The 13,773-nt window shown below is 51.4% G+C and overlaps 1 protein-coding gene across 1 annotated transcript in view; it reads left to right on the forward strand.

The window, feature by feature from the left end:
* ICE2 (interactor of little elongation complex ELL subunit 2) overlaps positions 1-13,773 on the forward strand; it is a 1,950,511-nt gene that overhangs the window by 1,342,073 nt on the left and 594,665 nt on the right. The gene's annotated exons all lie outside the window — the stretch shown is intronic.

Raw genomic sequence — 13,773 nt, forward strand, 5'->3', positions numbered from 1 at the left:
TCAAATGTTGCTGACACGGGCCTGGCACGTCTGATTTCCCGTGCAGCACAGCTGCACCACCGTGGTCTCCGGTTGTTGGCGGGCTGCGTAACGTGGCTTGTGCTCCGAGCGGGTGGGCCACCTCCCGCATGGCACACAGGATCTGCCAATCAGCTCGAGGGGGCAGGGGAGGCGCAGTCTTTCCGCCTTCCTCAGCCTTGTCTCTCTCCCGCTCCCCTCTGCTCACGGGGACAGCGGGGCAGAGGCACACGCCGGTCCCCCGGCTGTCAGTGTTACCAGGTCGGAGTAGTGCGCCCGAGCCACAGCCGTCAATTAGGCTATATCGGCATCTTGCTTTCGGCAGCCCGCGTTTTTGCGCCTGAGCTGCAGGCAGGATTATAGGGGCCTCGTTGCACATCAGAAGAGCCACAGATGAGCTCCCCGGTGTTCCGACACACCCCATTATGCTTTTTCCTCCGGTTGGATCAATATAAGCAGGATTTAATCAGGATCAATGTCGGGCGGCCGCGGGAGCTCAGAGGGTTTACGACTGCATCGGTCATCCGCTGGCCACCATGGGAAAGGTCCCTCTGCTTTCACAGAGAAGATAAAGCTCCCATGGGACAAACACGGAGGAGAACAAGCCAGCCAGAAGGAACCATCTGGAGAGCGAGGAACACTCAGTGGTGAGTGAGCGCAAAGGAGGGATCGTTCTCTTGAGAGTTGTGGTATGGACACACCACGTAAACAGAGTGGAGGGTAGAGAAAGAGAAGCCCATGGAACGCTGTAATGCAGAGCACGGCTGGGAGCCAGAGGAGCTACATCCCACTAGGGCAAGAAGAGACACAACCACACCTGAACCAGTCAACTGGCGCCTTACGTGATGGATGCCGAGGTCCTGACAAGCACAGAAGCAAGGATACAATATACACAGTGAGCCGGAACAAAGCAGGGAGAATTCAGAGTCACATTTCCATGCCAACCAGGGAAGTCGCATCCTCCAATTAGTAACAGTGCCAAACACAAGGTACACGGCATAAAACGGGAACTGAGAGGAGGGCAGCAAGGCCAGGCAGTACCCCACGAAGGGGGTAAGAAACTCAGTAGCCCTAGAAGTTCTGAAACGCTGAATAGCCCAGGCAGGGCTGAAACTAAAGAGACCCATGAGGGGGTGAGGAACCCAAGTGCGAAGAGGGGCTGTAACCAACAGCCCATGCTGGGTTAAGACTCAAAACACTCAACACAAGGGTGATCAAGCTGAGGGTCCAAGAAGGGCTGATAAGCTAAGATGCCCACAAGCTGGGCTTCCAAAGCAAGGGTGAGAGACCCAAGTGCACAAGACAGGCTGGGATACTAAACACCTCATGCTGGGTTGAATGTCAGTGCTGTTCAGGAACTGATGGACAAACCCAAAGCTGAGCAAACCTGCTATATAAAACATAAGTTACTCGCTGTAGTGACTAACATACTCCTCGTCCATAGTCCCCTTTCCTCCATACTGTATGACCGTCCCTCACTATGGACAGGAGACAGAACCTTTTTCACCAGAAGAAAATCATCTTCTCTTTAAAAAATAGATGCGCGCGGGAGCACGGCCCTGGGAGCATGCGTTCCCCTGTCTCCGCCCACCAGCGCCACTCCTCGGTCTGCTTTGACACGTCGACAATATTACCATTGCCTAATGACACTAGCTTTATTAGGTGGGAGGATGGTGGGACGTATGAAGGAAAGGGGACTATGGACTAGGAGTATGTTAGTCACTATGGTGAGTAAATTATAATTACTCCTATGTCCCGTCCCCTTTCCTCCATACTGTATGGGCGATTACAACTGAATGTAGCCCCAGGGTGGAGAGGTGACCATCCTAGGAAAATAAGTTCCTCAAAACTACCTGACCGAATGCTGCATCCGACCTGGAGCTGGCATCCAAGGAGTAGTGCTTGGAGAAGGCCAAAGGCGCAGCCCATGTAGCCGCCTTGCTGATGACCTACCAAGGGACATGCCTCTGAAAGGCAACAACCGTGGGCTTGGCTCTTATAGCGCAGATGTGCATATTATCTGGCAGAGGTTTGTTGTGCCCCTCATGCCTACTTGTTGGCCGCAACCATCCATCTTGCTATGGAGGCCTTGGGAGCCTAGTAGCCGGGATTTGACCCACCGAAGGTGACAAACAGAGCATCTGACTTGCAGAAGCTCTTAGTTCTGTCGAGGTAGAATTTTAGGGATTGCCTAACATCCAGACAGTGCAGTACCCTCTGAGCGTCATCCTTGGGATCCTCGAAGAAAGTTGGTAGGACTATCTCTTTATTCAGATTTAAAGAGTAGACCACCTTAGGTAAAAATGCTGGGTGCGTTCTAAGCACTACCTTGTCCTTATGGACAGTAGTATAAAGCTCTGAAGTCACCAGAGCCTGGATTTCACTGACCCTGCATGCAGAGGTAAGGCCCACCAGGAGGGCTGTCTTAATGGTGACCAGCCTGATGTCCGCAGATGCCCTTGGCTCAAATGGGTTATGCGCCAGGGCGCCCACATTGAGTTCCCACACCAGGTGTGGCTTTTTGATAGTTCTGAGTTCCGATAGGCTTCGAAGGCCGACAGATAGATGCAGCATGTGTCCACCTGCACACCTGAGTGAGCGAGGTGCGCAGAAAAGGATAGTACATCGTCCCAAGTAGCAGACAGTGGATCGACCTCCTTAGAGGCTGCCCAGTGACAGAACCTGCTCCATTTGCTTTTGTACTAGCTCCTGGTAGCATCACTCCTTGCGCCCTGTATGATGTCCAGGTTCACCTGTGACAGATGTAGATGCCTTGGTGTGACCTGTTCAGGAACCAATCTGCGAGGGCCAACTGCTGCGATTGTAGGTGAGCTGGGCCCAGCGGAAGGTGTACCAGGGGCTGCTCCGACAGGCTGAGGAGTTCCTGGAACCAAGGCCCTGCTGGCCACCACAGAACTATGAGGATGATCTATAGGTCTTTGGACTCCTGTATCTTGCATACTACCCTGTGGACGAGGAGAGTGTGAGGGAAGGCATATGCATGCATGTTGTTCCACTGAATCTGCATCGCGTTGCCCAGTGAGCCCCAGCCCTGTCCCTGCCAGGACACAAACTGGGGACACCTCCTGTTGTGCCAGGTGGTGAAGAGCTCCACCTGAGTATGACCCCACCTGTTGAAGATCCCTTGAAGGACCTGGTGGTCCAGTAGCCACACATAGTTGTCTGCACCCATCCTGCTGAGCCTGTCCACCTCCAGGTTGTCCTCTACCAGGAGGTGAATAGCTGTCAAGTGCATGCTGTTTTCCAGGGCCCACTCCCAGATGTTGTCTATTAACTTGCATAGGGGAGGGGACCTGGTGCCCCCTTGCTTGTTGAAATAGTACATGCTGGTGGAGCTGTCCGTGTGACTGAGGATCAATCTGCCACTTATCATCAAGAGGGAGGCTTTGAGGGCGAGCCAGATGTCCATCAACTCTAGCTAGTTGATGTGGGCCTCCTGCACCTGCCAGGATCATACTCCATGGACACTGTGACTGTCCAGTGTAGCTTCCCATCCCTCCAGGGATTAATCTGTGCTGATGGTGACCTGCGGAGCTGGTGGATGGAAGGGCCTGCCCCTCCGCAAGTTGCTGTCCTTGCTCCACCAGACAAGATCCTGGTGGAGATGTGGTGGGATGTTGACTAGTTCCGCCTGGGAACCTCTCTCCTGATTCCAGGAGGTTGCAAAGTACAACTGCAATCTCCTCATTTTTAGTCTTGTGTGAGGCACTGCCAGGAGACATGCTGACATAATGGCCAAGAGGTGTTGGAACCACCATGCCAAGGTCACTGCTCTGCTGAGAAAATGCCCTGTGGCCTTCTTGATGGCCGTGATCATGTCCTCAGAGAGCAAGATCCTCTCTGAGCCCGTATCCCAGATGAGTCCCAGGAAGGTCAGAGACTGCGTGGGTTCCAGCTGCGACTTCTTGAGATTGATGGAAAATCCCAACTTGTGTAGTGTATGCATAAGGGTGGAGGCTGTTTGGTGGACTGCCTCCGGAGACCCTGTCCTGATGAGCCAGTCTAGGTATGGATAGATGTGGTGCCCCTGGGACCTGAGGAGGGTGTCCACTGCGTTCATCAGTCTTGTAAAGACCCTGGGAGCAGAATTGTGGCCGAAGAGTAGAACTTTGCATTGGAAGTGGAAGCCCATGATCCTGAACCTCGAAAGAACCGATGGGGCTGCCAGATTTGGAACGTGCAAGTGAGCATCCTTCAGATCAAGGGAGCACATCCATTCTCCCCTGCACAATGTCTCTGCTATAAGCGCCAGGGTAGCCATCTTGAATTTTTGACGAGGAAGGGAAAGGGTCAAGGTCGAACACAACTCTCAGGCCACACTGGTGGTTCTTGTGTAAGGCAAAAATCCATGAATAGAAGCCCAGACCCTGCTGGGAGGCTGGGACTTCTTCCACCGCCTCTCTACGAGCAAGCACATTTCAGCCAACAGAGAAGTTGTCCCAATCTGTGGGAGCTGAGGGGAGGAGAGAGGAGTGAGAGGGATTGGTAGGCGGTAGCCTGTAGATACTACAGATAGGATCCAGGGATCTGCAAACCTGCTGCACCAGCATTGGTAGTGAAGGGCAAGCATGCCCCACACCAGAGAGAGGTGGTCCCGGATGGGCGTCTCTTGCCTTTTTTGCATCTGAGACTGAGATAGAGGAGGGGGAATGAAAAAAGCCCTTGTGTGCTGCCTTGTGTTGCTTGCGCCGGTGCTGGCTGGGGGACCTGTCAGGCTGCCTAGACCGCAGTTCTTGGAAACCCCGGAACCCGCTGAAGGACTGACCTTTGTCTGAACACTGGTGAATCTGGCTGTACATCTTGGGAGTGGACTTCGTGAGGATGGATAAAGATTTTGCAGTCTGGGAACTGTTTCTCTTCTTATCCAGTTCCTCGTCCGTGGTGGAATACTAGAGGTGGCCACCCTCGAAGGGAAGGTCCAGAATGCGTTCCTGTATGTCCGGGTTAAACTTGGATGCCCGAAGCCAAGCCATCCTTCTCATGTCCGTAGCGATGCAGATGGCACGGCCAGAGGTGTCGATTTTGGCCACAGTGGAGTCCATAATGTCTTGGGCGACAATCTTGGCCTCGGGCCAGCCCGGGCTTGATGCATGCTTTGCTTTGCACCGGAAGATCCAGAAGGAAGTCAGCGATTTCCCGCCGAAGACACTGATTGACATCTGCTAGCATATTGTTCACATTAAACTGACACAGGTGGAGGGAAGCATTGGAGGACATTTCCTTCCGGTATGCTTTCAGGATTTTCTTCTCCTTTCCTAGGAGAGCTGAGGCGGATGTGGCCGAAGACTGTGGCTTGGAGTAGATCGAAGCCGCAGCGATGTCCGAGGAGTGTGGCTGCGGGTGTGCCGTCAGCAAGACTCGATCTCCTCCATCTGCCTGAACTTGGCATTGAGGCACCTGTTAGGCTGTGCCGAATGGGTTTTAAACCATCACTTCTTGGCCAGTGCGACCACGTACTTTTGCATCGCAATCCCTGTTCTAGCTGTGGGGCGTAGAGTGAGGACTTCTGCCAAGACCCCCCGCCTCTGGTTGTTCCACCTCAGGCTGTGGAAGGCCCAAATATTTGGCCAGGCCGGCGAGCCGTTCATGGAATGACTTGCCCGACGATGGTGTGTCCGGGTCCTCCTCTTCGTCCGTGTCAACCAAGGTGTCCTGTTTATCCAGAGCCGCAGGAGGAGTGCTGGGTGCCTGTGGCGTACTGACCGGAGTTTGCGGTTGCTGCAGCGGCTGTGGTGGTGCTGGCATAGTGGGAACTGGCACAGGCAGCGGGGGCTGCAAAGGAGCCAGGAGCACCGGGTCCGAGGGCGCAGTGGCCGTGGGTGCTAGCGGCAGAACCGGAGGGAGCATGTCCTTAATCACATCCCTAAGGATGACACCCATCTGCGGAGACCTCATGAGGGTCATAAACTTCTCAAAAAACCTGTCCTCACAGGCCAGTGGGGCGGCCAGAAGCACGGGTATAGGCGTGGGGGCCCTGAGGGTGCTGAGGTCTGGACACACTCTGCCTTACTGTCTGCGGGGTGTACCTGCCCTGCGACGAAAGATATGCCGTGGGCCATGTGCCTGCTGAAGACCAGTCCCATCTGGAAACTTGTCACTCTACCTGTTCCCCAAAGGGGGATGGGGGCCGGACGAGCTGCCATCTTTTCTGACCCGGCGGTCATCTTGTCGGGCTGCATGCCACCTGCCTGTGCCGTGACGCTTGCCGCGCTGCACAGATCCTCTTCCAAGACTCTTGGCGCTGGAGGTTGAGGCCTACCCTGCACCACCGGATGAGGCCTCGGCTTGTCTGCCGGTAGTGCTGCGTACAGGCGCCCCCTCACATTGGTCCGTTACTAGGGTGTAGCCCCTCGGGCATAAACCTGGTAACGGCGCCTTACGGTCCTTCTGTGCCCTCACCGGTAAAGTCTTGCAACCCCTTGGCCTGATGGCCGGTAGCTTTAGCAGCCCCGGTACCTGCACTGGTACAAGAACATGAAAGGTTCCTCCTGCTCGTGCGCTTCCTGGGAAAGCAGTTGCCCTTGCAGGGTGCAGATGAAAAAAGTGCCCCTACCTTGGGTCTGGACTGGTGCTTGTCAAAATTCTTTAAGTTCTCTGGAGGTGATATGCCGAAAAGCTCCATCCACTAAGCAAACCTGTTCTTCAGAGCGCGAGATGAAAGCGCGTTGCACGCGGTACAGCCCTCCCAGCCGTGGTCTGGGCCAAGGCAGTGGAGGCAGAGAGCATGGGGGTCGGACGTGGGGTAGAACCCCTCGCATGCTGGACACCTGTTGAAGCCCGCTGACGTCGACATGCATCGGGGAGGAATGTGGTACCAGAGGACAGAGTATCTGAATGATGGCAATAAGAAGAAGACAAAAAAAAGACTTAGCCGGGGAAGAGCGCCTGGAATTACTATGCCGGGGGCCTAACCGAGGAGCACTGGTGAAAGCGGTCTGTTCCCGTCGATGCAGAAAAGAGAACTGGGGAGTGGCGTCGGTGGGCGGAGTCAGGGGAGCGCATGCTCCCAGGGCCGCACCTCTGCGTGCATCTAAATTTAAAGGGTAAGATGATGTTTTCTGTTGAAAGGGGTTCTGTCTGCTGTCCCTAGCGAGGGAAGCCCATACAGTATTAAGAAAAGGGGACGGGACGTAGGCGTACAAGGAAACAAGGACGTTGGCCAAACCTGTGGGTGAACTGCACAGGAAGGCACAGGGCCTAAAACATGAGACACAGACTCCTTGTTGAGGTCCCAGATCCGAGCTCTGTCAAGAAGAGAGAAAGTTTGAAGAGACTATTAAAACTTTACTTTCAGGCACGTGGCCTCACAGACACACAAGGGCACTTTGGGTGGGTGGGGGTTAGAAACCAGCTAACATTGCCAGACTTAAGGGGGAGGTCCCTTTCAGACCTTGTTGGTTGTACTTATGTTGCTGTCTTTTTGTACTAGTGGTAGGGACATATTATTGTTAAGAATAGGTTTGGGCAGAGGGCATATTGTATCATAGGACATTCTGACCAGCACTGTTGATTCTTTTTTTCACAGACTAGGAACACCGTCATCCCCGAATTAACAGATATGTCGCAACCATGACCTCTTTTCAGTCTCCTTTGTCTGACTAGCCACACACTTTGAGTATGTGTTCTTCTCCTGCTCATTTTCATAGCAGTGCAATTAGAGCAGAGGCTCTTTCCCATGAAAACCAGGTTTGTTTGAGAGGGGTTCCTCAAACCGGCTTTGCTAATTATTTTCTTTGTACTAGGAAGAACATTAGCTTTAATGAGCACTGACACTTTATACAAGGCCACCCATGTATGAGCTGTTTCAGCTACTTGCAGCAGCCTTTAACTTCCGAATGAAAGCATCCTTGACTCGTGCCTCTTAAACTTCTAATTGCAGCCTAAAATCAGCTTCAATTTGTGGCCAGATTTCACCATCCTACTCCATCTCCATGACCTCTGCTTCCCACTCAGATAGGCGCACACACTGCAGCCCCATTTTCTGTGTGGTTCCACAACAATGTCATTTAAATGACAATTCAGCGCTACGATATCCATAGAAGCATGGCCCTTTACTTCCTTTGGAGGAGGGTTCACCAAATCTGTTTTTTAGAATTCGAAATTAGCATTTTTATAACTGCTTTTGGCAACTGAAAGAACCCACATGAGATTCTTTATCTTGTAAACCACACCGGTCGGTCCAAGGAGCGGTCTCCATCCAAGAAGAGGTTGAAGTCCTTTTAGGACGCCCCATCCGTGGGGGTCCAAGACAAGGTCAAGAACTGCAAGACCGATTCAGCTGGTTTTGCCAATTATGCGGTCCCAGGTTAGATATACTGCAATCGCCATCTCCGTTCACCTCCTCAGCCAGCCTGCCAACGGGTTCCTCTTCAAAGAGGAAGTCCTCCACCCCGGCCAAGTTAGGGGACAAGTCTGAGAAACAAAGGCCTGAGGAAGAGAAGAAGGCCTCAGAGCAGGCTCACCCGGTGCCGCCTAAGACCCCGTTGACCCCTTCGGCGACAACCTCTTTGACGATCACCACGGCTGGAGGTATCAACCGAGCGAGGGTGGTTCCTACTGCGCAGAGTGGATCCCTACCTCCCAGGCACGACACAGCGCCAAGGCAGCAGCAAAGGCTACAGAAACCCCTGGGTGGGGGCAAGCGATATTAACCCGGTACACAGCCCTCAGGAGGGAAAGGGGGGACAAGGAGGCCCCAAAGCAGCCCTCCAAGGTTCCATACGATCAGCCAATGGACATCTACTCCACGGATGACGACGACCAAGCGTCCGTCCATACAGTTCACAAGGAGGTTTGACGGCACAGGACCTAGCACTCCATCATTCACTCCCCAGCCGATGGACAGATCCATGGACATCCTGTCAACGCTTCACACCCTAGTGACAGAGATCCAGCAAAGGTTGCCTCCAACACCGGCACCTGTTGTACTGCAGGCCCCTGGGCAGCCACCACATTAGAAAAGGAAGCGTCGCCCCATATCACTGCATCAGCCTCCTCCACCACTTCAGGACCCAACTCCACCAGTGGACCCGGATACACACATGTACACTGGTACAGACATGGCCACGGTAACCGACGAAGATGAGGACTTTGTCCCGGCGGACGAGTCACTGCACTTGGACGCTCCTCATAGAGGCTCTCCACCAGACGACGTAGGATCATTCCACTCGATCTCCAAGGCCTCTGAGCTGTTCCAACTTCTGTTAGAGGAAACCAAAAAGGAGGATATCCTATACTAGCGACGAGAGTCTAAGAGGAAGACGATCATGTTTGTAGCCTTTTTGGACATTTGAGAGGAAGGCCTGGCCCTCGTGAAGAACCTGTGCATAGCTCTGCCCAAACAAGACCGGTTGGAGAAGAAATACAGGGTGCCGGACTGCGCAATTAAGTGCTTGAGGTCACAACCGTCAGCCAACCCGGCTTCCACATCATCAGTCCCCCCTCCCCCCTGGACAACAAGGGGAATAAGATGAATGCCATTGAGAAGAGAGTCATCTACACGGCGGCATCCACTATCAAAGTGGCTAATGCTCTGGCTATCTTGTCCCGATACAACCGGGAGCTCTGGTATAAGCTGGGGCCTATCTTGGAGTTCCTTCCCGATGACAGGAAAACCGATGCTGTCGCCCTCTTCCAGGAAGAGGAGGCTACGTTGGACCATGCCATTACAGCATGGCAGTGGACATCGCCGACATGGGCTTCTGACAGATGGGAAATGGTGTCTGCCTTCGTCGGCAGGGATGGTTGAAGGCTACTAACGTTCACCAAGAGGTTCACGCAAAGGGGCTGGACATGCCTTTCGACGCTGAAAACCTTTTCGGAAAGGCGGTCGACAAATCCCTTCTGCCATAAAGATGGGCACAGAGACAGCACGTTCCTTTGGCACTCTGCAGCAGCATCACTTGTTGTCTTTTCGCTCCTGTTAGGGACAATTCTCATCCTATGGCTAATTTCCCTTACCTATAGAGTCCCCCAGCAGCTTTGCTGGATTTGAAGGGTTTGTTTTTTTCTCCTGCTAAGAGTGAGACTCCTTTCCCCACTCTTAGATATTTGTGCTGTGTGTGTTCTAGGCTATTTTTGTGTTTAATGTCTATGGGGTTCTCTCACCTCCATATGAACCATCTTTATTCACATGTGTTACACAGCACCCTCCCTGCAGTGACACAGGGGTGTCGTAGCTACCCCCAAACATAGACTCCATAGCCTGGGACTGACTATTGTCTCCCAGGGCATCTAAAGTCCCCATTGACTTTACTAGTACATTTTTGTGAACTAAACCAGTGCAACCCATCTTGCTATGGAGGTACTGGGAAGGGTTAATAGTTTTTCCCTTATGTTCATTTTCGAGAGGGTACCGTACAGTCTCTCTCTCAAAAGTTTCTGCTGGTGGCAGTGGTTACTACCGTAAATATTCGACCGTGAATATTTTCCGATGGGATTTTCCCATTGTTCGAGGCTACCACATTTTCTGACAGCCTCTAACATACCGCCGGCGTACTTTTATATTAACTTTACTCCGTTAGGTTTTAGTTGCCAGAACTTTAAAATAACTTTTCTCGTGTCTTTCTCTAAACTCCTAACCCAGGTCAGGGATCCTTTGTCCGTCCTTTTGGCGGGCTTCTGGCAAGAAGCCCTCCTTTCGGCGCCACTGAGTCTGGGGTGGGTCCATTGTGTGAGAGGGGGAGTAGGACCCCTGGACAGGATTGCCTCAGCAACCCATGTCGCACTCTATCCTGATAGGCTGGATGGTCTCCGGCCAAGATGACCACTCCACTGTGTGAGTGACAGCTAGGCTGCATGAATGGGGCTCTTTTTGAATAAAAGCAAGGTCCTGCGGACTGGAAGAGCAAGACGTCGCCACTGGAACTAAGAAGCCGAAGAGGAGAGAAGCCAAAGACATCTGCAACTACTGAACCACTACCGGTGAAGCCCTGCTGCAGCGTCTCACCACTTTTCTCCACACGACGAGAGAAGATCTTCATCTGTAAGAGCCTTCTTCCCTTGAGCTGGTGGGGCCAACCAGTTTGCCAATCGCCTTCCTGGACCTTCCCTGGTCGAATCGCCAGTACCCTGTACTTGAAGACCGGATAGCCAGGCACCCGTCCACCTGGACCATGATTTAAAGGAGCGTACCTTTTATTCGTCGGGCAGCACCGCGGCTGGTTTCATCCCTGGATAGTGCAGTAACTGGAACCTTCCTCCACGACGAGAGCCTCTGGGCCCTTGCCCTGTACCACTGACTGTGGCACAGGCCTACTGACTCTGGCTAAATTTGTTAGAACTGCCTTCACAAGATTGCTTCTCAACTAGAACTGTGTTGGTGCACCTACTTCTTATAACCACCCCTTCCTTCCCACTTTTAAACCGTGTGAAGTGCCATTTTGCTCAGTTTTCATTGAAGTATTTGCTATACTGATGTAATGCCTTGCCTAAACTGGTTTACAAACTCCTGGGAAGTGTTGCTGGGGCCTGTAAGAAGATCTTTCTTTATGACTTGTGTTTTCCCTCCCTTGTGAGAAATTGCTAGAGTGCCATTTGTGTTTGGTTTTCACTGTGCCGTTTTGCTCAGTTTTCACTCTTGCTCAAACTTGTCTACAATTTAACTAGGGAGTTGTGTATACTTTCTTTGACTGAATTTAACTTGCTTAAGAACTGTGATAAATGTGTTTTACCAGAAGTGTATAAATATATATATATATATATATATATATATATATATATATATATATATATATATATATTCCTTTTTAATACAAAGCTTTGGTCCGTGTTTCCTTGTTCCAAAGTACTGAAGGCCTATTGTGTAAACCCTGAATACTGCTCATCTCCCTCTTGAGATAAGTCTGACTGCTCAGCCACAGCTACCAACTAAATCGTTGTGGTACAGACTGATACCAAAGGGGATTTATTGCTCTCACCTGTAGTCCTAATCTTCTGTAGTGCTCCCTAAGGAAACTGCACAGGATTCTGCCTAACAGCTCCTCCAGGGGAAAGTTGAGCAAATTATCCAAGGGATCCAGGCTCATCCTCTGACAAACTGTCCTGCCTCCTGCTCCAAAGGCAATACAGACTCTCTGTCCTTTCTAAGAAGAGAGCCTACATCCAAGCCTGCATCTCAGCGGCCTCTAACAACTCAGCAAACTCTTCAAAATCTTCAAGGAGCTTGCCAATTCTGCTGCCGTCTCCACCTCTACTGTTCCCTCCCAGGCCCTTTGCATGGCTCTGGCATCTTATTTCACCACTAAAACTCAGGACATCCTGTCCACTCTCTCCTCTTCCTCTACATCCTCTCCCTCTACCATTCCAGGCCCCTCTGCGGCCGTATCTCTTCCTTTCTCCTCTTTCTCCCAGTTCCCTCCTGGTGATGTTTCTAGACTAGTCCGATCTATGAAAGTCTTCTCAAAGCAGGTGCTTCCCTGCTCCTCCAGAACCATTTAGGACCACATCGACCCCCTGGCTCTTACCGATTTCTGCAATTAATCTTTTGCCACTGGAGCCTTCCCCTCCCCCTTAAGCACTCCCTTGTGCACCCCCTCATTAAGGAGCCCTCTGCCGATCCTTCCTCTCCGGCAAACTATCACCCAGTCTCCATCACTGCTTTCCTGTGCAAACTCCTTGAAAAACTGGCCATCTCCCAACTTAATCTACATATTGAATCTGTTGGTTGTCTCCATGACCACCAGTCTGGCTTCAGAGCAGCCAGAAGCACGGAAACTGCTCTCCTGACTACCGTGAAGTCTTGCCCTCCAATCTTGACTCTAACCTGCCTTCTGTCCTCATTTTCCTTGATCTATCCTCTGCTTTCGACACGGTCAGTCTCAAGTAGGTATGTTGAACTGCTATTGGAAGATTCTTTGGAAGATTCTTCTGTATTTATCCAAAAGCTTTCGATCAGCTGCTTTGCATGCAGATGTTTATTTCAAGAAGCAGGAGAGAAGGGTCGTGAATAGTCTGACCCGATATTCTGTTCAGAGGGCAATGTACGAGAGCTTGTAGATTTGGCGTGGCACTAACACTTTTCCCAATCTTTATTTCCCAGTACAGGAATAAATTGTCGAAGGACCTCACTAAATTGAGTTTTAGCTATTTTTTGGATCAAGATTATCCTCTAATAGACCATTATTGGCCTCTATTGCCTAAACTTAAAGAGGCCCATGGGGTTAGGCTAAGGAGAATGATGGAGGGGTTGGCAGGCTTGACCCACATACATTTGGTATACAGACTTGTGGGGGACGCCACAAATCTATCAACGCTTGTCAACCCACACATCAGACACCTCTTCGCTCTTGCTCGAGCAGACATTACACTCTCCATCACTAATACATGGAATGGTCAGTCACATCCATATTCTACTATGTGTACGGCAGAAGATCTCCCTCATTTTCTTATTTTATGTCCTCTTTATGATTCCTTTAGGGCACAAGACATCCTTCCTTTTTACGAACCAATGGACTTCTGGATAGCCCCAATGCTGCCTTATATTTTCTTTTGGGGGACTTGGATACTAATATCACCAAAGCAACCACAAGATTTATCTATGGAATTTGGAAGCACAGGGCATCGATTTCTAATAGCCCCTGTGTTTAGAGTCTTTGAGATACAGGGATTTCGGGGCTACGAACAAGGATGTAAAAATATTTCTTATGTTTACCATTCCTCGCTCTTCCATCTGGCCAAGAATTACCCTCGTGTTTTTGCCATTTGTATTTTATTAAGCTGTCACGAAACGCTCAA

Source organism: Ambystoma mexicanum, chromosome 11 (genome assembly GCF_040938575.1).
Source record: "Ambystoma mexicanum isolate Mex_15411 chromosome 11, UKY_AmexF1_1, whole genome shotgun sequence".
Taxonomy (NCBI): domain Eukaryota; kingdom Metazoa; phylum Chordata; class Amphibia; order Caudata; family Ambystomatidae; genus Ambystoma; species Ambystoma mexicanum.